This window comes from Capra hircus, chromosome 19 (assembly GCF_001704415.2).
Source record: "Capra hircus breed San Clemente chromosome 19, ASM170441v1, whole genome shotgun sequence".
NCBI classification, from domain to species: Eukaryota; Metazoa; Chordata; class Mammalia; order Artiodactyla; family Bovidae; genus Capra; species Capra hircus.
In genome coordinates this window covers 34,321,757-34,347,258 of record NC_030826.1, presented here as the reverse complement: position 1 = coordinate 34,347,258, position 25,502 = coordinate 34,321,757, and the positions used below count along the sequence as shown (strand labels likewise).

General features: G+C 59.5%; 1 protein-coding gene across 4 annotated transcripts in view; it reads left to right on the top strand.

The window, feature by feature from the left end:
• The window catches only part of RAI1 (retinoic acid induced 1), a 104,329-nt gene that overhangs the window by 53,475 nt on the left and 25,352 nt on the right, over positions 1 to 25,502 (top strand). The window contains exon 1 of one of the 4 annotated variants that reach the window (XM_018064788.1): positions 2,086 to 2,255. The exons of 1 other annotated variant lie outside the window; for it this stretch is intronic. The gene's annotated coding sequence lies outside the window, so the exon portion shown is untranslated. 2 more of the 4 variants (XM_018064789.1, XM_018064787.1) reach the window with 2 other exon arrangements.

Sequence of the window (25,502 nt, the reverse complement as noted above, 5' to 3'; positions counted from 1 at the left end):
TGAGTCAGGGCCTGGGCCGAGGTCAGCACTACCCTGTGCAGGGGACTGCCTGGCAGACTGGTCTGAGCGTGGAGGCTGAGAATCCTGGGGTCCTGGGACACTTGAGAGGCCTGTCCTCTCACCTTCCAGGGCAAGACAGAGGAGGCTGCTGTTGGGCCTGTGCCATTCAACGCTTCTTTCAACTTCTTTGTCTGACACTGACTGAGGGGCCTGGCACCCGCCGGGGAAGACACAGCCTACTGGGGCTGGGGCAGAAGCCAGACAAATCATTGCCATCCTGTGGGGTGTCAGGCCAGGGGATGCCCAAGGAGTGAGGGACCAGCAAAAAGGCTTAAGCCAATACAGGAGGTGTGGTCAGGGAAGGCTTCCTGGAAGAGGTGCTGCTGCAAGAAGTTGGTTGTGTTTTGTTTTGTTTGCAGGGGGTGGGGAACTTTTAAAATAACAATTGTGTTGGCCAAAAAGTTTACTGAGCGACTGAACTGAACTGAGGGAAAACGAATGAACTTTCTGGCCAACCCAGTGCTTGATTCCGTTTGCTGTCAGGTGCTTTTCACATACATTGTTGTGTTTAATTTGCACCAACACCAACAACCCTGTGAGGTAAGAAATAGCGTCCACATGTTTTCAGTGAGTAAGCCACGGCTTAGAGGGGAAGTTGCTCGGCCAGCTCACTCAGCCAGGTTTAGAACTCCGAGTGGCTCTTAGAAAGATGATAGGAAAGGTGGAAAGGGATGGGAGGTGAGCCTGGCACGCTGGCAGAAGAAACAGTGAGTGCAGAAACATGGCAGAGGAACAGCTGTGGTGCAGAGGCAGGCTGGGGTCCTGGGAGCCTGGGTGCTAGCAGCAGAGAGCTGGGGAGCCCAGGCGGGTATGTGAGGGGTGGGAGGCTCTGGTCGCACCTCCCTGCCTGCCTGGCAGCAAGCACACCTCCCAGACCTGCCGTGTCCTTCCTGCCCCCGATCTCAGGAGACAGCAGCCAGGCTGGCATGGGGCAGTGAGGACATGCCCGAGACATGAGCCCCCCGGGACCTCCTAGACCTTCCCCTAGACTCTGCTTCCCATCCCCTGTCCAGAAGGAGGCTGAACGGCTGCCAGCATCTGCCCGTCAGCAGAGTTCCCGCTCTCAGCACCAGCTCCCTGAGCTGCCTCCAGGGACGGTCTAACCCGCCTCCCTAGAGAGCCAGCACTTCCGCTGCTGCCTGATAGCTCTAGTGGCTGGAGACGCTCCTTGACGTTTAGCCCGTGTGGCAGGAGCCTTAATAGCAGCAGCCCTGGCCCCTTGACCAGCCCTGCCTACCTCCTGAGCCCATGTCCCTGCACTGTGCAGCTGCAGGCAGAGACCTTCCTCCTGCTCTGGGTGATGTTGGGATGAAAGGGCATCCGGGGACATTTCAAGTGGCCTTCTCTCCCCTGAGATCCAGAGATTCCCTGTAAGACCATGTTATTAGCACCATGTCCATTTTAGAGATGAGAAAACTGAGGCTCAGAACTGGGAGATGATGGGAGTCAAACAACTTTGGCCACTTCTTTCCCCACCTGGGTTCCTGGAAGTGGATCGTGTTCCTCAGGCAGAAGGGCTCCCACCCCTGCAGCCTCTCCCTTTCGCTCCCCTCTCCTTGAGACCCCATCTCAGGGAAGTCTTTCTGCCCCCAGCTCCCTGCCCTAAGCACTTGCTGAAAACAGCCTTTGTTAACTAGGGAGCTCCACAACAGTATCCCCAAAGACCCTCATGATATTTACTGAAGAGGAAATGGGTGAGTGGGTTCCCAAGCTAGTCAGTGTGAGACTGGTTGTAGTAACACACAAGCCCAGACGTTTCCAGAGCCCAAGAGTTTCTGGTCAGCAGGTGGTGACATGGCCCCGCCTTTCCCTGTGGCCTGGGCTTGGTCCCCCATCTGGATGGGGCACCTCTCCAGTGCTCATATGCCATTGGCTGGAACTCAGTCCTGTGCCCATCGCTCATTGCAGGAGATGCAGTCCAGCTAGGGCTCCAGGAAGAAGACACAGGATTTGTTGACTTCATCAGTGCGGTTTTCACAGTGTTACTGTTGACCCTGTTTACACGCTAGGAGGCTGAGGCTCACGTGACCTGTTAGGGCCAGAGCTGGCTCAAGGACCCGCGTTGTCAAGTGCTGCCCTGCCCTGCTTCATCCTAAAGGCCACCTGTCCAAAGGATCTGGCTGACGCTCTCACCCCGAGTCTTGACACACCAGACACGTGGCCATTTAAGGAGGCAGCTGTGTGCAGCCTGGGCGGTAGGTACTGGCTTCTCCTTTTCCTCGTCTTGTGAGGCTTTGTCCTCGCCTGGGGTGGGGGGGGGAGCGGGGGACATTTTAGCTGTGCGTGTTTGGACAGCTTCTGCTTGTTCCTGAGTCACCAGCTCTGGGCCCGTGGGGGGCTCCTGTGCGTGGAGGCTGGAACAGAACCCACCCTTCCACACCAGGGAAGGTGCACACGTGCTACTAACCACTGGCCATCAACTTCAAGGCCTGTCTTCCCCACCTGTTATGACTTCAAGGGCTTTGCTGGCCTTTCTGCCACTTGGCAGCCACCCCCTGCCTGCCACCCATGCAGAGAAAGGACAGAGGACCCACGAGAATGCTGAGGGAGGGTGTCGGTCAGGGTCGGAGAGGGTCTGTATGGGGGATAGTTCCTGGACTTCCTGGAGGAGGTGACATTTGTTCAGGCCTTGACGGCTAAGGCGGGAGTCTGTCAGGTAGAGCTGGGAAGAGCGTTCCTGGCAGAGGGAACAGCTTATGCAAAGGCTAGCAGAACCCCAGAACTTGGTCTGCTGCCCAGACCAGTGACCCAGGTCTTTCTAACCTGAGCTGAGGGAGTGTCTTCTGGTCCTGGAAGGAGAAACAGAAGGACAGCAGGAAAGGAAGGAGGGGAAGGAGTGGGCAGCGGCTGAGGGAGCACCTGTCCCGGCCTGTGCTGGCACCTCTCGGCTGGTCCCTCTCCTCCCGGTTCTCAGCTACGCACGCGGGGCCTCCTTGCTCTCTGGCCAGCTGGTGACGCTCAGGGCCTTCGGGCCGGCTGCCCCTCTCTTCACCGCCACAGGGCCGATTCCTCCCCCGAGCCTTCCCTCAAGTGTCACCCGTGTAGGACGGCGGGCCCTGACAGTCCCGCTTGCTCCAATCTGTTTTACCCAAAGAGGCGCTTAGTCACCAGGTCTTGTAATTTGCTTATGTCTTTGCTCATTGGCTGCCTCCCTTCTGCACTCTCTCCCGATTTTGAGTCTGGCCTATTCAGTGGCGATCTTTAGCCTCTGAACATAGTAGGCGCTCAATAAATGTTGACTTAATGAGCAAATTCAGCCCTGGGCAAAACGTGAAGCTGTGCTGAGCAGGCCGCGGGGGCGACCCCTACGGGCCCCGGGCTCGCGGGCGCGTCCCAGGCTGCGCGCGGGGCGGCGCGAGGGCGCCGGTAGTCATGGTTACAGCGCCCGGGCCAGTGTGGGTTTCTGGCCTTTTGTGTTCGCACAGGCCTCGCCCCCATGTGGTCGCCACCCCTGATTGGCCGGCATGATGCGGAGGGGCGGGAGTATCCCGGGCCCGGAAGTGGGCGGGGCGCTCTGCCCCTCTGGCGCGCGCGCGGCTGGGATGGGCGTGGCTTCCGGAAAGGCTGCGGAGGTTGGGCGGGTTGGGGGCGTATTAATGGAGGTAGTGAACGTGGGCCGCGATCCGAACAAAGGCAGCCTCGGCCCGGCTCCGACTCTGGTCGTTTTTTGTCGTCCTAAGGGTCTGGCATTGAGAGGGCCGACTCCTTATCCTGGTCTGTGCACTTGATGGTCCGCTCCGCCGACCGGGCCCCCTTCCTGCCACAGGGCCTTTGCACGTGCGCTGTCTGTTCCAGGACTATAAGTCATTTTTCCTGGCCAACCCTCACCCCTCCTGGGCAAGCTTTCCACACAGACCACGTGTCTGGTCTGCTTTAGGCCATGTCTCCCGGACGGTTGTACCTTTAATTGTGCGTCTCCCTCCCATACCCAGCTGCCATCCAGGCAGGGCCTACATGTGATCTGGCACACAGTAGGTGCTCAGTTTATACTTTTGAATGAATCCATTCATCTGGCTGCCCCCAAGGCCTCCTTGGTAGGCCAAGTGCTGGACACTAGGACTCAAGAGGAGAAACAGACGCCCCTTGACTCCCAGACACAGAAGGGTTTATGTCCAAGGCCAGACTGCGGGGTGAGTGTCTGGCTGGACCCTGGGCTGGAGAAGCCTGGTTTGGTGTGTGTCCGCTGTCAATGGTCCCCTGTTCTGGCCACATGAAGAGCCGTAGGGCTTCCCTGCCTCAAGAGGCAGCGTGGTACAGAAATGGGCTGGTGAGGGTTACTCAGGGGACACCTTGGGGACAGAGACCCTGGGAGGCCTAGGGTCCACTCACTCTGCCCGGAGTGGGGGTGACAGAACTCTGTAGCCTCTGCCCGGGCACTCCCACTGCTCTACACACTGCTGTGAACACTGCTCTGCACACACTGCTATGCTCACATTGCTGTACACAGATCCACCTTTTGGGGTTTGGATGAGGTGTGGACATTGTTCCCCACCAATACCAAAAGAAAAAGTACCATGCCCTGCAAAGCCAGTAGTAGCGGAGTATTAAACCAGAGCTTCTGGAGCATTGGTTTGATCCAAACCTTGGAGTTTGTACCGCAACGGATTCCTGGGCTCAGGCCACCCCTAAACCACAGATCTTAAGGGAAGCAGCCCAGAATCTGCCCCCTTTTCAAGCCTGTGTGGTTTTAGTGTTTGAGAAACAGAATGTCAAATATTTGTGTCCCCAGGCTGTACTGAGACCCCTGTCTCACACTTCATCCCAGACCCTGGGCCCAGTCCAGATCTTAACTACAGGGCTTCTGCACACTATATGAATTGGAGAAAACTCTTGTTCTCCTTAGAAAAATGTGCTTGTACATGCACAGATACACACAATTTGCATTTGATTTCAGGTAGTTCTCACACCTGGGCTGAGTGATCTGAAAGGCTGGGGAAACCTGTTTGGGAAAGGTTCCATGCTGGCACTCACCTGAACCTAGGGCCAAAATGTACAGTTGTATAGGTTGTATACAGCACAAGAGTGCCCGGCAGAAATCCAGCCTCCATTCCACTGGACAAGATGTGCAGCCTGGCACCTAGAGTGTCTTCTCTTATCTTGTGCATACGTAACATATGGCCTGCCCCCAACTCCTATCCTCGCCCTCCTGCCTCTCATGATAACTCAGGTTAGGAGCAACAACCAAGTGACAGAAATTATGCTCATTATCACTGATTAGCTGGCTTTCGTAAATTCCATCACTAAAGGCATGACGAATGACCTGGCAGCCCTCACATGCTGACGCTTGGTTCCTGGTGCTCCCAGAGTCTTGGGCTTGTGTTGTGTAGTGGTTGGGGTTGCCCACAGGTCTCGCTTGGGGTAGGAAGATGGTCCATGAAGTCGACCTTTCAAGAGAGTGGGGGAGAAGGTGAGTAAATATTTCTTCAGTTGACATGAGTGATACATTGGGTCCATTTTATGGGTCAGGAAAACTGAAGCTCGGGGAGCTAATCATTTGAAGTGGAGAAGGCCCACCTCTCTGGGGAGACTTGATGAACAGAAGCTTTGCAGTAGGACAGGGAGGAGGTCGAGGACGGGGAGAGGAAGTAGACAAAGCCACACCCCACAGCACCTCACATCATGCAGCTGACCAGTCTAAGTGACGCCACCTCCTGGAAGCCTCCCCGATCTTTGGGCTGGCTAGAGGCCTCTGGGCTCACACAGCCTGGGCTTTTCCATCACAGTGCTGTCACCTCGGTTTGGCGGCCTGTTTATGCAGCATGTCCCCACAGCCTGGCAGCACCCAGTTCTAGGCCGTCAGCCCTAGACACAGGGCAGGGCACACCGTGTGTGAATGATTATGAAAGATCAGTGGCCAGTTAAGTGGGCTCTTGGCTCCTCACAGCTTTGCTCCTAGCCCACCACAGGCCCTAACCTGAAATGGGGTCAGGGAGGCTGGGAGGCCTGGGTATTGGCAGCTGATGCAGAGAGGAGGGTTGCAGGCTTGGAGTGGACCAGGGGAGTCAGCACTCGAGCCCACCCAAGAGTGAGCTGGAATTTCCTGTTTGCCAAGGCCCAGCCTGCAGGCCACCTTTGCTGCCCTGCCCTCCAGCTCAGCCTGGCTGGCAGGCGGCTGGCAGAGCCCAGCAGTGAAGCTCCGGAGAACAGAGGCTGCTGGACGCTGAAGCAGAGGTCCCCATGCAGGGATCTTTCTCCACTGAAGATCCTTGGGCCCTCAGAGGAGCGATGCCCGTCCCGCCCACAGGCTGGACAGAGTCCTCTCAAGGGACACCTGCCTCTGGGGAGCGAGCATCCTGGAAACACTGGGAATCCATGACCCTTTAAAGCCCCCTCCCCAGGAAGCACTCTGAGTCCCTGTCATCCAGGGTTCCCCCACACCAGGGGTGTTTCTCTGAGCCAGAAGAGGGGGTATTTCCCAGGCCCCTGGACCTGCCTCTCGGTGTCCAGTCCCTGTACCCTCAGGTGTGACTGAGACTGTGGCCCCTGGCGCCCTGCAGACAACTTAGTGTGTCTCCTGGGGCTCCCAGGTGGGGACCAGGCCAGACTCCCATGTGTCCCCAGTGTGTCCCTAACAGGGCCTGCTCACAGAGGGGCCTTGGTGGGTATCTGGTGACTGGAGAGCTGAGTGAAGAAGGGGCTGCTGCTCCTGGGTCCTGCGGGGCTGACCTAGAAGAACACCTCCCCACCTCACTGTGGCAGGACTTCCTCCCACTGGGCAGACCCCCCCCAGAGACCTCCTTATTGCTATAGGTACCCTTCTTGATGCAAGTGCCCGGCAGGACAGGCAGGGGCTCTATGCAGGATCCAGGGGAGCAGCCCTCCATCTGGGGTACTGGGGGTATTCAAGTCCTGCAGCTGGGTCTGTGTGTCCTGGCTCTGGGGGTGCCTGGCTCCAGCCTGGCGGAGAGCCAGTTGGTAGTGAACCAGGTGGGTGGTGGGCTGGGTGGGGGTCCTCCCAAGGCCATGGTCTTCTTGCCTGCCCACGGGGTGATGTGCCCACCCAGTGAAGATGGTCTTCTGGTGGTGACTTCTGTGTCATCGCTCTTAGCAGGGTGCTCATAGCCCCAAGGGGTGTTGGTGGCAGGATGGTGCTGGGGGTCCTCCACATTTCACCTGATTCCCGAACCAGGAAATGGGGGCCAGAGAGGGTGGGGCTCTCTCATGTTCTTGGAGCAAGGGTCTGCCAGGACTTTGGGCCTGAGGAGGGAGGCGGGAGGACCCCCTGTTTGAAAGTGGGAGATGACATGACTTTGGGGGACAGCTGTTGAAGTGAGGGGTCACAGTCTGGGTGTGAGGGTGCCTGGCCCAGGGCCCCATTTCTTTGGCCCAAAGACTGGGGTCTTGGGAATCCAGGGAGGACAGGGCCTGTCTGAAGACCTTCTGGCTTGGACAGAGAGGCCGTGGAGGGTTGGAAGAGGCCGGGCGGGGAGGTTGGGGAAGCACCCTTCTGAAGACCAGCACCAAGTCGCCCCAGTGTGGGGCAGCCTGGCCCAGGGGAGGCCTCTCCTGCTCCTCCTCCAGCCCCTCGGGTGGGGTGGTGGGCCCGGCCAGCAGCCCTGCTTCCTGCCTGCAAGGCCCACTCCCCTCGGAAGACTGTCTGCCACTGGCAGGAGAAGGGAAGTTGGGGCTTGGATTTGCCTCTGTGGAGCCAGTAACCGACAGCCCCTGCCACGGGCACCATCAGCACAGCTTCCGGAGCCTACTCGAGACACACCTGCTCGCGCTAAAAGGAGAAGCAGAAATCCATCAAAACAACCCAGGGCGCGGGAGGGGCCCAGACCTCGGCTCCCCTCTTGAAGTCGGGGCTGCAGGCATCTGCAGGCCCCTGGCGTCCCCACCTCTGGGCCTTGGTTTCCCTGTCTGGCCAGGTGGCAGGGATACGCTCCCAGCTTGCGCCTCTAGGCCTCCTCCCTTGCCCCCACCCTCATCCTTCCCTTTTCAGAGACATTATAAATCAAACAGCTTAGAACGTAAGGCATCAAAAATTCTGAAACCTTCATCTATTATTAACGCTGACAGTAAATCCCCCCTCCGAGCGTTTTACATAGCAACTGTTACCAAGACTCGCTGGTGGGGCTGCGGCTCCAGCCCGCCGCATCCCACGGCTCTGGGCGGGATAGCGGCCGAGCCTGGACCCGCCAGGCCGCCACCTGGGCACCCGCCTGCCTTCCCCAGGAGTCGGGGGGTGCCATTCTGGCAGGGGAAACAGTTTCCTTCCTGCTGAAAACAGGAGGAGGGGTCCAGGCTGCTCCTGGTGAGATTGCTGGAGGCTCCCAGCAAAGCGAAGCTCCTGCTCGGGTGGAGGGGAGGGGCCTGGGGCCCCTAGGAGGCAGTGCCCATGTTCAGGGCTGGGGTCTGGGGCCTTTGCTCCCTGCTGCCCTGATGGAGGAGCCCAGGAGACACAGGACGGGAAAAGCCTTCGTAAGCTGTTAAGGGCTGTGCAGATGTTGTTTACCGACCCATCCACCTGTCAGCTAGACATTCCCGAGTGCCTGTTTGTCTGCAGGCAGTATCTGGGCACCAGGGATTTAAAACAAAGACAAAAGGCCTGGGCCCTGTCGCGTCCAGTTTGGAAGGAGACAGACGTGCCAGCTTCTAATTGCATTGAGTGCAATGATCAATCTGTGTACAAGATGGACTCGGTGGGGCGGGGATAGGAGGCCTCTTCCCATGGTTTTGGTCAGAAGGATGAGCAGGGGCCAGTCTGCCTGCTCTGGACAGAGGGACTGGCATGTGCAAAGGCCCAGGGGCATGAGGCAGCCCGGGTGGCAGGTGTGCTCTAGGTCAAGCCGTTTTGGTAGAGGAGGGGACCTGTAGGAGGGAGCAGGTGTCAGAATGTGCGAGACTGTGGATACAGAGCTGCGGGAGGTGATTCGGGGACACTGAGGGGCTGTGGAAGGTTTTAAACTGGGGAGGAAGAGAGTTGCATTTGGTTTATGAGAAGCCACAGATATTGTCTCTTGTCGCAGTGTTTCAGGGCCCCAGGCTGGGGGATGGCATCGCCTGTAAGTGCCGGAGAGGAGAGACCGCCTGCATGGGTGGGAGGCAGGGGAGGCAGCCACTCTCTGCGAGCTGTCACTATGCACTTGCTGTGTGCCCAGCCCCATGTCACGCTCGTGGTCCCTGCCCAGGGGACTTTGCCATACAGTGGGGGCCTGACCAGCACAGACCCCACAGGGAACAGCATGGACCAGGAGGGGGTCTGGAGAAGCGAGCGGGTCACAGGGCCCACATGAGAGGAGTGGTGTCCCTGGTTGTCTGCCACTGGAAAGCAGGACACAAACCAGGACAGACCTGGGCCCGGCCGAATGGGGGCGTCAGTGGGAGACTGTCCCCCGCCAGTGACTAATAATATATGTTCATTGTGGGAAACTCAGCAAATAAGCAACGACCCTGAGAAGACGAGGCCCTCCTCACCAGGATCTCACCACCCATGGATGCCCTGGCTGCATCATGGGTCCAGTTACTCTGGAACCAGACACAGTCACATGTTTTTTAAAAGCAAGCGGCATCCTTCCATCCTGCACCCCTGGGTGACCGGCTGTTCCCACTGAGTGTGCTGGGAACAGCTCCTGTCTCCCCATGTGTCTGGGGGTTTGTCAAGGGCGCAGCTCCCCAGAGGGGCCTGATTGGACTAGGATGTCTAGCGCTTCTCTGGAAGCCAGAGGCCAGGGCTGTCCTTCTGCAGCATCAAGTGGCCAGAACAGAGGCTGACACCTGGTAGGTGCTCACTCTTCTAGCTGTGGGGAGTGAGCCCTCTGTCCCCAAAAGTGAGTGAGCAGAGGTTGGGTGGAGCCCACAGGGATGCCATGAACTGGATCTGGCATTAACTGGAGGTTTGGAGTGAGATCTGTGCTTTAAGGGTGTGCAGTGGCCAAGGTAGAGGGAACAGGGTGTTCAGAGAAGGCTTCCTGGAGGAGGTGAGCCGTGGGATATTACAGAAGGGCACACTTGCATAAGGGCCTCTCCTGTGTGGACAGGGCTGGGGACCCAGTTAGGGTTCTAGCCACACGGGGCTGCCAGGCTTGGGAGAGACAGATAAATGCCTGGTATGAGTGGTATGGGTTCAGTGCTATGATGGTGGAGAGATAGACCGCAAGGGCCCAGTGATTCAGTTCAGGCTCACTGTCTGAGCCAAAGGCACCCAAACCAGAAGTTTGACTCAGTCCCGTGTCCCTTGGTCCAGGGGCTCCCGGATGCTGATAGCTGATGGCAGCTCAGTTGGTGCCTTGGCCTCAGGTTCACTGCTTTGCAAAGTAGCCCCCAAACACAGGGCCCACACCCAGAGTCCTACCCCAGAGTGGTCCCACAGCCCTCAGCCGGCAGCCACCCATGGACCTTCTTGGAGCAGAGGTGGGAACTGCCTGGGAATGTCCCCCAGCCTGGCTGAGCCTGGGTCGCCTCAGCTGTCCATGGTGACACAGCCCACTGGGCCCACCCTGCATGGCCCAGGCCGCCTGAGCCAGGCTGGGAAAGGCTCCTGAGGGGTTCCTACCTCCCAGTCAAAGGATTTGGGGATGGACTGAGGGAGGAGCCATCTGGCAACAAGGCGGGGCCGTAAAGAGCAGCATGGGGCAGTTTGGGAGGGATGCCTGACAGACAGCCCCTCTCTGCAGCCTTCCAGAGCCTCCTGGAATGGCCAGCTTCAGGGCTCACAGCTCCTCATGACTGAAGAGCATGTGTTTGAAAGTCAAACAGACCTGGGTTCACGTCCCAGCTCCTCTGCTTCCTGGCTGTGTGACCTTGGGCTAATTCTTTGTTCTCTCTGTGCTCAGCATCCTCACCTCTACTTTGAGGATAATAACAGCACTGGTGTTGACTCGGGGCTGGAAGAGGTGATCCATGTGTGAATGACTGGCGTACAGCGAGCGGATGAAAGTGGCTACTGTCACCCTGGTGCCCAGGGAACCCACAACGGAGTCCTCGCTGGTCTCCTTAGAGGCTCGTGTTCATCTTCCAGCTCCGGCCTCTGAAATCACAAGGCCCTGGTCCACTCACCAGCTCACATCACTCTCTTTCTCTCAGCACCTACTATGTGCTGGGTGCTGGGGCACTCTGGGAGGCAAACGGTTGTCAATCCTGGTAGGCAGACTGCTGGCACAGTGGACAGCAGGGTCCAGGGAGGGAAGTCACACAGGAGTGGAGAGGAGGTGACCCTGAGCATTTGTTAAGATGATTGAGTCCAGTGAGTGCAAAGTAGGGGTTGGGGATGAGAGAGCTGGTGGGTGCATGTAGTGCCCTGTGGTTTAGTGCTGCTGGTGAGGCTTGGGAATTGGGAAGGTGGGCAGGGGGCACCCCTCAAATCAGGCTGGAGAGGTGAGCCAGGAGGGGTCTGAGCATGGGGAGGGCTGGGAGTGAGGGAGTGGGCTTGAGAGGAGGGCAAGCAGGTGCAAGGGGAGGGAGGGAGTGCTGTCAGCAGCTGGGAGCCTGTGGGCTGTGAGGGTGGCCTGGAAGCTGGAAGCAGCTGCAGCCTGGCCTTTCAGCATGACAGGCGGGACCCTATGCTCATGGCTCACCATCCATGAGGACTCACCATCCATGAGACTCATCATCCATGGGGGGCTCACATCCACAGGGTACTCACCATCCATGGGGGGCTCACATCCACAGGACTCACCATCCACAGGGGACTCACCGTCCACAGGGCTCACCATCCATGAGACTCATCATCCATGGGGGGCTTACATCCACAGGATTCACTATCCACAGGGGACTCACCATCCATGGGGGCTCACCACCCACAGGGCTCACCATCTATGGGGGGTTCCCATCCATGGGACTCACCATCCACGGGACTCACCATCCATGGGGTTCACCATCCATGAGGGGCTCACATCCACAGGACTCACCATCCACAGGGGACTCACCATCCACAGGGGACTCACCATCCACGGGGCTCACCATCCACAGGGGACTCACCATGCATGGGGGCTCACCACCCACAGGACTCATCATCCATGGGGGTCTCACATCCACAGGACTCACCATCCACGGGGCTCACCATCCATGGGGGGCTCACATCCACAGGACTCACCATCCATGGGGAACTCACCATCCATGGGGACTCACCACCCTCAGGACTCATCATCCATGGGGGCTCACATCCATGGGATTCACCATCCACAGGGGACTCACCATCCACGGGGACTCACCATCCACGAGACTCATCATCCATGGGGGGCTCACATCCACAGGACTCACCATCCACAGGGGACTCACCATCCACAGGGGACTCACCATCCACGGGGCTCACCATCCACGGGGACTCACCATCCACGAGACTCATCATCCATGGGGGGCTCACATCCACAGGACTCACCATCCATGGGGAACTCACCATCCATGGGGGCTCACCACCCACAGGACTCATCATCCATGGGGGTCTCACATCCACAGGACTCACCATCCACGGGGCTCACCATCCATGGGGGGCTCACATCCACAGGACTCACCATCCATGGGGAACTCACCATCCATGGGGACTCACCACCCTCAGGACTCATCATCCATGGGGGCTCACATCCATGGGATTCACCATCCACAGGGGACTCACCATCCACGGGGACTCACCATCCACGAGACTCATCATCCATGGGGGGCTCACATCCACAGGACTCACCATCCACAGGGGACTCACCATCCACAGGGGACTCACCATCCACGGGGCTCACCATCCACGGGGACTCACCATCCACGAGACTCATCATCCATGGGGGGCTCACATCCACAGGACTCACCATCCATGGGGAACTCACCATCCATGGGGACTCACCACCCGCAGGACTCATCATCCATGGGGGGCTCACATCCACGGGACTCACCATCCACAGGGGACTCACCATCCACAGGACTCAACATCCACGGGGGACTCACCATCCATGAAACTCACCATCCATGGGGCCAACAGACAGAAGGGAGTCCACAAATACAGGAGGGAGGTGATTGCAGAGAGCGGTGAGGGCCATGGGGGCAGGGGCTCCTATAGCTATTGAGCAATCACAGAGGGCCTCCAGGAGGAGGTGGCTTTGGGCAATGAGAAGGTTCAGGGGACTAGTGAACCAGGCAGAGGGAACAGTGTGTGCAAAGGCCGGGAGATGCCTGCCGTCCCCTCACCGCCCCCACCGACCCCCGCTCCCCGCCAGCCTGTGCCGGGAGGGCAGGGTGGGAGATCACACAGGAGAGCAGTGCCCCCACGTGGGCAGTGCAGGCCCAGCTCAGGGACTCAGTCTGAACAGAGGGGGTGGGTCTGCCTGCTGGCAGTGAGGGGACCCGCCCACCAGGCAGGAGAGCAAGCCCCCAGCTTTGCTTCCCTGTGTGACCTTGACCATGTCACCCACCCTCTCTGAGCTCCTGAGTTCTGTGCAGTGCTCAGAGGCAAGGAGAGCGCCCCCTGCCGTGGCTGCTGCCATCATCTTTGTGCCCACTGACCCTGCTCTGGGTGGCAGACTTGGAGGGGCAAGTGGGATGACTTAATGGAACTGAGAGCCCCCTGGAGAGGAGCTCCACAGGGCCTGTTCTTTTGGCAGTGGGTTCGCTCCTTTATGCACTCAGAGTCCTGCCCACGCTGCCCCGCCTTGGTTCTCCTGTCACCACGACTGGAGACTCAGCTGAGGCCCAGGGTGGACCCCAGTGGTGGCCGTTCTGAAACCCTGCTGCTCCAGGCGGGTCCCCAGCCACTACTGGGTGTTTGCAGCTGAGCTGAAGTCATTTCTCTCATGGCCTCAAACAGAGTCTTCTCTGGAAAAGATGTTCTCTCCCTAGAACCGTAACCCGCATTACCCAAAATAGGCTACTTGGTGGTGCCGTCTCCCCTGAGTGCCCCCAGATTCTTCCTGCACCCTGACTTTCCCAATGAGAGGCCCTTGAGATCATGGCCATCCTTGGACACCAGAGGAGGGAGGGTGGGTTTAAGAGCACGCTCACTGGCTCTGCAGGTCTGGGAGGGGTCCCAGAGCTCAGCTGGGGTGTCCGCAGCCTCCTGAGCCACCCCTGGCTTTGTGGTCAAGACCAAGCCTTTACCCCCTGCTGCTCCTGGGGGAGACGATGGATGCCTGACCGCATGCCTCCCCATGACGGAGCCCCTGAGAGGATCAGGAGAGGATGATATGAGCTGGGGCCATGGTGTCCAGAGGGAGCAGCTGGTGCTGCCCAAGTGCTGGGGCCGCAGGTGGCAGTCCTCTCAGGCAGAGCAGGCCAGGGAGATGGGTGCCGGGTAGAGGCACGAAGGCCTAGGACAGGAAGGACCTGGCTGCATCTGAACTGCTGAGATCACAGTGTGCCTGAAAGAGAGGCCCCGTGGGGTTCACGGCCAGCGCATTTCTGATTCTCGGAGCTAAAGAACTTGTCAGGGACCAGACCACAGAGGGCCTGGGAAGCCTGGAGTGTTAGTGAGGACCAGAGGGCTCCCGTGTAGTGAGCATCCCCAAAGATCAGCCCCTGGAGACAGGGCTCCACTCCCTGGAGCTGTGTGTTGCAATTGGATGGCAGAGGGATGGCTCTTGGTGGTCACTAAGGGGCCCACCAACCACAGAAGCCTTGTGAGGGCTGCACGGCCCCAGAGGGAAGGAGACACTTGGGCTCACAGAGCTTCTTATAGTGACATGTCACTTTCAGTCCAATTCCACTGACTAAAGCGGGCCTGTGGCCACCCTGCCTCCTTGGTGGGGTGGGGGATGGGGCATGCAGGCTACCGTTGACCGAGGAGAGCAGGGAGTATTTGGAGGTGAGCTGACCTTGACCCCCAGGCTGAGGAGGGTCCTATACTTCATTCCGAGTAAAGCAAGGCACCTCTGGAGGCCTTGAGTAGAGGCTGAGGTCTCATTGGTTTTGTTTTTTAACTGTTTATTGATCCCATGCAGAGAAGGGCACGTATCCCGAGTGGCCGGCTAGTGAATTGCTACAGAGTGGACACACCATTGTCTGACCCGCGTGCACATCAGGAGGGGGCATCACCAGCCTCATGTCCCCCCAGGCCTGGCCTACCTGGGATCCAAGTGTCAGCTTGGGAACTTTGTCTGTGTGGTCTCGCGGGTCCAGTTGTCTGACACGCCTGGGCTGCATGGAGCCAGCGTGGTTATTTCCTCCTGCGTAGTGTTCAGGCACGCTGTGTGGCACCCCAGGAAGTCCAGGCAGTTTACAGCCTACGACTAAGCCTGCCGGGAATGTCCAGGAGCATTGGGAACGCAGGGTCTGGGGGCGGTGTGTGGCACTCGTGTTGCTGTGTTTCTGGAGGTGGGATTGCCGTGATCTCGGGGTTAAGAAGGTGCCCCCTGGGCTCAGGAAGAGAGGAGACCAAGGGAGTGACCCAGAACAGGAGAAGAAGGGCTGGAGGGTGGGTTGGACCCTCAGCCCGCTTGGCCTCAGAATGGAGAGATGTCCCCAGTGTAGTCTCATCTCCCGTGGGATTGGAAGGTGAAGGTCACGTGGTCAGTGAGGTCACATATGGTCAGTGCCCCCAGAGTCCCAAGAAGCAAGGCCTGGACATGGGCTGCACGTTCAGCCCCACAACCACCCATGGTGACGCACAGGCCTTGCAGTGACAGTGCGCGCTCGAGGGTGGCAGGGAGGTCATGTGTCTTAGTGCCTGGAACTCTCTTGCGCCAGTGCACATGTGGGGAGCACCCGAGTCCGTCTGACACTTGGGGAGACTGCGGCTGGCCAGGAGGTTGGGGTCCCATGCACTCCCCGACCCTGGGTGCATGGGATAAAGGTCTGGGGTCATGGTTTACAGGGTCACCTCTCCAGATGGTATTTCTTAAAGGGGACAAGAGAGGGTGATTCTTTGCCCAGATTGAAGTTGGGAGCACAGATGGTTAGGCCCCGGCTTGTCTGGCCCCTCACCTAGAGCCACCCCAGCCGTGAGAGCAGACACTGCAGCAGGGGCTGAGTAGTGCGCCTGGGTGGTGGTAGGGAGCAGAGTCTGGCTCCCAGGCCGGGTCTGCAGCGCAGGTAGGTGACTCGCTCGGTGGGGCCACTGTGTCCTGCCAGCCCCCAACCAGCCCCCTGTCCAACCGTCTGCCAGAGAAGGGCTTCGCTGAGATCCTCGGGCCTGTGGGCCCGAGCCCTTCAGGGTCGGCTGGTGTCAGTTTTTGTTTTAACAGACACAGTGTGCCTGTTCCTGTGACTGGCCGCCCCTGGCCCCATGTCCGGGTGAGCTCAGCACAGGGTGCTCCCTGAAACCCACACTCTCAGGGAAGCATGCCAGGCGCCGGCGGGGCATCTGGGGAGGCTGGGGCCATGGCCAGTCGTGAGAAGAAGCATCTTTGTTGCAGATGCACGTGGGGCTCTCTATGAAACCGTCTCAGTGCCGCACAGGAAGAAGAAAAATGGGGCTTTGATGTGGGCTGCCTCTCGTCGGCCGCCACGATGTCACTCAGGCGCGTCTGTGGCAGCTTTTATTAAGGAGCTGTCAGCTCTTCTCAGCCTGAGACCCGGGGGCTCTCAGGGCAGGAGGCGGCCCAGAGCTGTCTGCAGGAGGCCTGGCATCCACATGGGTGGGAGGGACCCTGGTCCAGTCCCGCCTCCCGGGGGCAGGCAGGGCCCAGGTGGATCCCTGGGCACCACTCTGGGCCAGGTAGGGTGGCGGGGGTGACCTGCTTTGGTGTGGTCCTGATCCCGCTGTGCAGCTACCACGTGGCAGGGAACTGGGTACAACCCCTGCTCCGGGCTGAGGAGGGGGCTTCAGAGGCCTGGAGGCAGCGTCCAGCACCAGATGATGAGGCCAGAAAGGGTGGCTAGGGGCTGGAGTGGAGCCTGATCTTGTGGGTATTGGGGTGGCTAGGATCCACTGGGCTGTGAGCAGGAGTGCAGGGTAGGGCATGTTTGGGGGGGCCTCAGGAATGTGGGGGACCCCTCAGGGAAAGGTTGGGACCAGCAAGATCTGGAGTAGGGGTCCAGCAGGACAGTAGTCCAGTGGATATCAGCCCTGCTTCCTGACTGGCCAAGGGGATGCCAAGACTTGCCGTGAGCACCCTCCTCAGGGCCTATGGCTTCCTGAGCACTCAGGCGTCCCCAGAGAACCAGGCGGGGTCGTCCCAGGGACAGCCCAGGCCCCACCAGCTTCCATGAGCCCTCTAAACCCTCAGTGACGAAGGGAAGGAGACCCAGACACCAGGGGCCCGAAAGCTTTGGGCCTTAGGAAGCAAGTAAACCCCGCTCTGTATCCACAGTATCTCCATTAACAGGACTCGGTTCCACAAATCTCTGTTCCTCGTTCATTCCCAAAACTGTGAGCTGTTGATCATTTCAAAAATCTCAGCTTGCTGGAGAAAATACAGAAAATAACCAAGAATGCAGAGAGAACAGATGTCACTGCCCGGCCCTCCAGTGCGGCATCTGTGTGTGCCCCCCTAGCTTACGCATCCCGCCCAGTTCCTTGTGCACCAGTCCATGAGTGTCTGCCTGGGTCTTTGGAAACAGGGCTGCTGAGGCTGGGATCTGGGGTCGTACCATGCTGTGTGACCTTGCAGGAGTTGGACACCCTCTTGGAGCCTTCGCTTCCGCATCTCTGCACATAGGGAGAGGTTACTGTGGTTTCTTGGGCTCCACTCAGAGCTGACATGGGGAGTCTTAGTGGTTCATCAGCACGGGTTCAGTTGGGAGCCTCCTCCTCAGAGCAGAGTTCATCGTACTTTCGGAGAGGGGTCCTGGGCAGATCACACCTCCCTGAACCCCCGTGAGCCGTGGAGTCTGGTGGTCTGCTGACTTAACAGGTTCATTGCTCTCAACACAAAGCAAGTGCGCAGTCGATAGGAGCCATCCTTACAGGCGTGACCAGCGGGTCAGACCCTGGTCTTCATGCTGCGGGAGAGGCGGCTGGCCAGCTCACCTCCTCGGGCTGGCTTTGTGGGCTTGTGTTCAGAATACCCTGCACTTGCTCTTGTGTGGCTCTGTTGCTTTTTGAGCTGGAACTGGATTTTTCATCTTGCACTGGGTCCCTCAAATTATGAAGCTTGCCCTACTCTTAACAACAGGATTGTAGGGAGCAGAGCATAGGATGGCCTGGGCCAGCACCCCGCGCCGTGCTCCAGGGCTGTGTGTGAGGGAAAGGCGGGCCAGGGGCTGCCCACATGGCCGTGGAACCTGCCAAGGGCAGGAAGTCTTGGTGGGAGGTGGGAGGTGGGTGGGTTGGGGGACCTACCAAGCTGTGGCCAGACACCCCGGGGGATGCAGAACAACAAGGTCAGAATCAACTGAAACCGAGCCGAGCGCCTGTGAAGAGGAGGATGGGCTGCAACATCAGCACCCACGCCCCGGGGATGCGACTCCCCCACCTCGGGATGCAGGCTCAAACGTCCCAAAGCACCCACCCAGGGAGGGGCGGCGCCTCGGTGCCCGCAGGTGCAGGGAAGGGGCAGGTTGGGCAGGAGGCCTTTGGTTGCAAAGGCAATTCAGCTGAAAGGAAAGTGGAAGTTAGAGGGCCCAGGAGGAGTGGCTCTACCTCAGGAGGCGGACAGGGCATCAAGCAGGGGGCTGGGGGGCCACCCCTTCCTCTCTGTCACTCCTGGAGGGCAGGAGAAGGGGGTCTGGAAGGCTCTGCTTTCTGGCATCCCGAGTTGGCCTCTTTGAGGAGACCTGGCCTTGCGTGGGCCCTGGGGCACTGCCCTCACAGCGGTGGGGGAAGCCGGCTCTTGAGTGGCAGCTGCCTGCCCCAGGCACTCAGGGAGCCAGGCGTCCGAACTGCGGCAACCAGGGACTCCATGACCCACAGGGGCCACGTGAGGGCATTGTGGGCACCCAGAGGCAAGGGAAGGGCTGCTTCTTGCTGAGGAAGTCCTCCTGCCCTGGGTTTGGCCTGTGGAAGTGGGGGTGGACGCCCTGGGAGGGCTGAGCGGGCCTGGCGAGGGTCATCCCCCGCTGGTCTCATGCAGGAGGCCAGGGCAGTGGGAGTGGCACACTGAGGACGGGGACTAAGTAATGGGGAGCCAGTGAAGGCTGTAGAGCAAGGGAGTGCCTGGGGCTGAGCTTGTGAGAGGCCATGTGGTAGGGAGGCTGGGAACTGGGAACCCAGTCTGACCCGTGGCCAGACCTGGGCTGTGGTCGTGGGGACAGGAGGGGGGCCCTGAGGACTCTGAGGGGCCTCCTCACAGATGGACCATGAGGAGACGGGGCAGAGGATGAGGTGTGTACGGAGGGGGGCCTCGGGGTGACATGGGCGCGCTGAATCTGGGGATGTGGAGCTGCAGAGGGGGGTTGAGGCAGGGGACTTTGCCCTCAGGAGTGGCCGAGGCTGGGGGAAGAGCAGAGCCCACTCAGGAAAGGAAGCCAGAGTCTGAGGGAGACTGGGCCTCACCAGGCTCCCTGGCACCCTGGTGTCCTGTGTCCCTGGGGATGGGCGGGACGAGCCCTGTGATGAGAAGCCACAGGACTGGGACAGGGATGTCCAGAGTGAGCACTCAGCCCTCCGTCCACCTGCTGGGGGAGGGCAGCCCTTCTCCCACAGGGCGGTGGGGCGGCCAGGCCTCAAGGACAAAGACAGGCGGGGGCAGGGGAAGGAGCTTGTGGCTGGGAGCTTAATGGCCCCGAAAAAAAAACATAAAACTGGAGAATTATGGGGAGACATAAACAGAGCTGTCAGGCATTAGCTGCAGGGCGACGGCTCAGCCCGGGAAGAGATGCTGGCGGCTGAGCTAGGTTCTTGCGTATGCACGGAAAGACAGAAGTTATCAAAGGAGGGAGATTAGGGAGATGCTGCCTGCACGCTCAGCTCCCTAGCCCAGCTCTTCTCACGCTCTGGCTAAGGCCCGGCCACACGCTGACCCTGGGGGCTGGGCCGGGGCGGGGGTTGGGGGGGCCGCCAGGGGCTGGGGGTGGGGGGTGGGACTCAGGCCCAAGGACAGAGGCGGGCGCCGGCCCCACAATTTATGGTGCTCGCACACCCTGCCATCTTCATTCTCACTATCGCTGCTGATGTCATTAGCCAGGCACTAATGGGCTTAAATTTCACCTTAAACCGTCCCCGTGTCCCCGTGGATGACAAGCATCCTGCTCTCCCCAGCTCTGCAGAGCTGCTGGGCGGGCTCAGCAGGCATGCAGCCCTCCTCCTCACCTGCCTTCTGGGTCCCCAGCAAGAGGTCCCCAGGGACCCTGGGCACACTTGTGGGTCAGGGGATGCTGGGAGCCCCAAGCGCAGGGACAGGGCCCAGGAAAGGGGGCTTCTTGATGAGCTCTGGAGGCCCTGGGATGACCCACACAGCAAGGTGCAGCTGGGGTCCAGCACCCCTCCCCGTGCCCCTCCACTTCTGGGCCCAGGTGTCATGACAGGGGTGGTTGCAGGGGGTCCCTAGGACCCTGGAAATTGCCCGCCATGTTCTTCTTTTTCTTCTTGGACTGCGCCCGGTCTTAGTTGCGGCATGTGGCATCTTCCTGGATGAGGGATAGAATACGTGTCCCCTGCACTGGCAGGTGAATTCTTAACCACTGGACCACCAAGGAAGTCCCTGCCTGCCATGTTCTTTAAAGCCTTGAGGAAGTCTTATTTCGCTCAGGCTAAAAAAAGGTAGCAATGGCATTGCTTGGGGTTGGAATTCCACCTGCTGCCTGTCTGCCCACCCACCCATCCATCCATTCATTCACTCACTCAGTCATTCGACAAACACAAGGCCCATGACCCCTGGCTTGCTCACGTCCATCAAAGGCCTAATTAGCTTTCCTTTTGCACCTGTGAGAGGGAACACACGGTGATCTTTAAATACAGGGTGTTTGGAGGACAAAACCTTCCTCACGCTGGCTCTGCAGATGGAGGGAACTGCTGGGAGCTCTGGGGCTGTGGGGGTGTCGCGTGGACCTGCGGGCCTGTCCAGTTCACTAGGATCAAGTTTGCCTGAGGAGCCAGCTGGGGCTTATCCACCATCAAAGCCGGCTTGCAGGGGCCTCTGCTGGAGCCAACCTTTTCCCATGGGAATCTCAGGCCCTTCCACGTCTCCAGGGGCCTGTCCTCGCTGTGCTGGAAGCTTCATCCATCCATACTGAGATAGCAGTGCCAAGGAGGTCTTAACTGGAGGGAGACCACCACCCCCTCGGTGTCAGACAGTCCCTGCAGTGGGACAGGGATGGGGACGAGGCTGGTGCAGGCCTGTAGGCATGAGGAAGGAGGCCAGAGATGGGAGCCGGGGGAAGCGGTTCCAAGCCCCTGTGCTGTGTCAACCCCTGCCCTTGCTGGGCCTCAGATGTGCAATCTGTCACACAAGGGTGTTGACCCTGCAGCCACTGGGGACGAGCTGGTGGATGTACTGGAGGTGGTGTCGCCTGGTGGGTTGGAAGTGTGGGCTCTGGGGAACCCCGAAGCTGTCCCTGCTTCTCCCCATCAGTGTTTGGAACCTGCTGCTGAGTCGGTGCTCCTGCCTGACACTTCCAGACCCTCACCACGGCCCCCAAGGCCTCCTGCCACGCTGACCCAGGGAGGCCTCCGGGAAGCCTCCTCTGAGCCTGAGTTCCTGCTCAGGTGTGATTAGGGCCCTATCTGCCCCGCCCGCCCTCCCGGACTAGCCAAAGCTGCCTTGGGAAGTGTGCAGCCTGGCCATCCTTGACCCAACCCACAGCCTTGAACTATAATAAAATCAGGCCTCACAGCACTTTGCTATCGTGGTGCTTCTGGTCCCCACAAGCTGTGCAGCTCTGGACAAGTGCCCTAATCTCTCTGAGCCTCTGTCGCATCATCGGTAAGAGGAGTTAAAATACGTAGAGTGCTTCTTAGAACAGGGCTCTGCACACGTAAGCATCGTGTGAGAAGCAGCTACGAGGGTGAGGATGACAAAGCACTTTTCTGTCCATGTTCTCATTGGCTCTTGCTCAACCCCGTGAGGTGGGCCCAGTCTCCTGGGTGAGGACATAGAGGCCCAGAGAGGTGGCGGGGGGGGGGGGGGTGGCGTGCGCGGGTGCGGGCGGCGCTCACCCGAGGTCACACGGCGAGTCAGTAGCAGCCTATGGGTATTCGATGCTCTTTCCAGACACAGGAGGCTCTGGTCTGGAAAAGAGCAGCCCAGAGCCAGGCGGACAGAGGGGCCTTTCTGAGTCCTCTTTCCACAGGCCCGGGCCTGCAGAGGCCTCCAGCCAGCCAGCCAAGTCTCTTTTACCCAAAGTGCCAGCTTGAGAACTCAGACAGCCAGGCCTCACTCTGGCCACTGCCTGCTGAGACAGCATGGCCGCCCACCCAGGCAGGCACCAGCTGCTCCTGAGGCCAGAGCCCGGTTCCTGCCACCCTAGACAGCTCCCAGCTTCCTGACCCCACTCCTCAGCCAGCACTAGGACTGGTCAAGGATTTTCCCGAACTTGCCCTCTATTATAAAAAATCATACAAATGTTTTCCTCTTAGAAATAACAACTTGCTTATTGGGCTCTGCTCTGCCAGGCACTGTCCCTAGACACGCTGCCCTCCAGGGACTGACCCCCATGCCTGTTCACGACTGAGGTACCGAGGCCCAGCCCCAGGGCTCGCAGGCGGCCCAGCTGGGACTCAGCCCAGCATTCCCAGACGGTCAGCCGCGCCCTCACAGCCCCTGGGAGCCAGAGACGCCTCTGCCCTTATCACGAGTGTTGCCTTTGTTTTGGCGATTGGAGGGGAGCAAAGTGCTGGTAGAAATGGAGTAAGAAGTTCGGTGTCCCACAGACCAGGAGCCATCCCTGTGAGCCCCAGGCCCCGTTCATCAGGGGCCCTGGCCGTGGCAGCTGCCCCCAAGGTGGTGCACCCAGAAGCGAGGTCATGGCCTCTGTGGGGGTTCAGGCCTGTTTTCTCATCGGTAAGATGATGCATGATCGCCGTGCTGCCTGTTGCAGGACTCAGTGAGGCTGCCTCCTCTTGGCAGCTGGGCTTGTCCCTCCTGCTGATGGCCACTGCCTGCTGTAGCCTGGCAACTGGAAAACCGCCGGGCCAGACGGGAGCCCGGCATGGGGCGCACTCTCCAGCCATCTTCAGAGCCAGCCTGGAGGGTAGGTATTTATCCACCGTGTAAGCTTAAAATCTTAAGTGCGTATCACAGGCTCATGGTGAAAACAGAAAAATCAAGTACCCCTCCTCTTTTATACAGGTGGGGCCTCTCTGCGCACTGTCCACACTGTGGTTTGCTCACCAACCTACAGGCTGCACCCTATCCACACATGAAGCCCGCATCCACGGTACAGACCTCCACACATGTGTGTCCCTCAGCCCCTCATGGGGACACACGTAGGATCTCCTGGCTTTGGCTTCTGCACACGACACTGCAGCTCATGTTCTGCAGACCGCTCTGGGCCTGGCTGGGCCAGGTCAGAGGCACTGCTGGTTCCTATTTACCAAAGAGCTCTCTCAGTGGCTGCACCGGCTTACCCCACCTCCGTAACTCGACCGGGGCTTGCTGCCGGCCAGGGAGAGACAGGCATCATATCCACACCAGCACTGGAGGGGCCAAAACGAGTGGTTTCCCCAGAGGAATCCTCCGTGGTCTGGCACGCCTAGGGGCCAAGCCGGCCTGAGAGAACCCAGGTCCGCCCCAGCCCCTCCTCCAGGGTGTGGCCCCGGGCGTCAAGTCTCTGGGCTCAGCCCTGTCATCTGTGAAGCAAGGGTGGTCATGGGACCCACTCGTGGGACTGGCATGAAGATGAAGTTTGTTGTGAAAGTGCTTACTAGGGCAGCGCCGGGCACATGAGGTGGTGAGGATGGTCTGGGTGAGCCCTGTACCCACCCCAGGTCTACAGCTCCTGGGGTTGGTGCTAGGGTCTGAATCTGTTGCCCCTTGGAAGGGGTCAGGGAAGGGGAGAAGGTTTGGAACCATCAATGGAAAGGGGGGATGAGTTTAGCCCAGTTTCCCACTGCCCTGACAGGGACACTGAGGCCCAGGAGGCCTGGACCTGAAGTGACCGTGGGTTCAGCAGCATGAGCTGCCCTTCAGTGCTGCCAGGAAGCAGGGCTGGGTGCAGAGTCTGGGGGGCGGGGGGCAGAGTTGCAGGACCCCGGCTCTGAGACAGACGGCTCAGGAACATGGAGCCACAGGCTAGCGCCAGGTCCTGGACAGCCCTCCTTGGACAGGACAGGACTCAGAGGCCCTCGCCGAGCCCAGCCTCCTCCAGGGGCTGAGAGCTTGCTGCCCTCTGCAGCCCCCAGGCCAGCAGGCAGCCTCACCTGGGAGCTCGTTAAGAGTCACAGAAACCCAGACTCTGCCCTCCACCCAGCTCACGCACAACAGCGGCACTCCAGCCAAGAGGACGGCTCATCTGCTGTGGGGGTCGGGACACGTCTCAGCACAGACCTTAACCCTGGGTCCCAGCGCCCGGCCCTGACCCCTTCCTGAGGACCTGCTCTGTCCCACCCTTAGCTCCCTGGGAGGCAGAGGCAGTGCAGGGTCTGGCTCTCGCCCCATGGGCAGCGCTGGAAACCGCTGCCACTTGTGCTGCCTCCACCAGGCACCAAGCACGGTATCTCCACCAGTCTCACAGACCCATGTTGGCATGTCAGGGAACGCGCAGGCTTCAGCTGGGGAGCATGAGGCTCAGAGAGGTGAAGTGAGCGGCCCAAGGTCACCCAGCATGGTGTGCAGAGCTGTGTGGCATCAGAGCCCAGGTCTTTACAAGATGGGGACCGAGTTGGGCCAGGTGACAACTCCCAGTGCTCCAGAGCCACCAGCGAGCCCCCACAACTGGCGGATGTGACTCTGACATCTCTGGAGCTCCTGTCTTGGGAGAAGACTGCCCTCTCCCTGTGGTCAGCACAGAGCTGGCCAGCAAAGATTCTCCCGCAACTTTCCAGAACAGGCTCCCTGGGGTCGGGCTGAGTTCACTGCGAACAACTGAGAGAGGCGCTTCCCCCAGACACCGAGTGATGGGAATCTGGGACAGGCCGGGAGATCTGGTTTAGTTGGAGGGGAGGCCTGAGGGCCAGGCCTGGGGAGAAAGAAACACGCTTTCAGCTACGAGCACAGAGAATGGGCAGAAAGTATCCTGTCCGTCCTGGGAGAGAAACAGAGTGCTGTTCAGAACAGCTGGATGCTGGACTCAGACAGCTGCCCTCCCCCTGGTTGCGCCCCCCCACCCCAGCACCTCCACGTCTCACGGCTGCATGGAGGAGAGGAAAGTCAGCCAGGACAAAGCAGCAGCTGAAAACCAAAGGCAAATATTTTCCATCCTGAGGAGAGTGGTCCCAGGTTGCCTCCGGATTTGAGCTGGCAGTGCATTCCCCAAAAGCCAGTGCTTCTGGTCACCAGGCAACGTGTTTAGGGGGGCTGCCCAGGATCCACCTGGTTTTGGGGAGAGCCAGGAGTGGGGGGCAGAGGGGGCAGCAGCTCATCCATCCAAGCCTTGCCCAGAAATGGAAGCTCCCTTCCCAGCAGAGGGGCAGCAGGGGAGCCCGGAGCACAGGGTGGCCCCAGCTGTTCATCTGGCAGAGTCCCCCCAATCCAGAATCCAGCCTTGAGATGGAGACTCCCTCTCATATCAAAATAGGAGCTGCCTGTTGTTTGGGTGATGCAAAACTG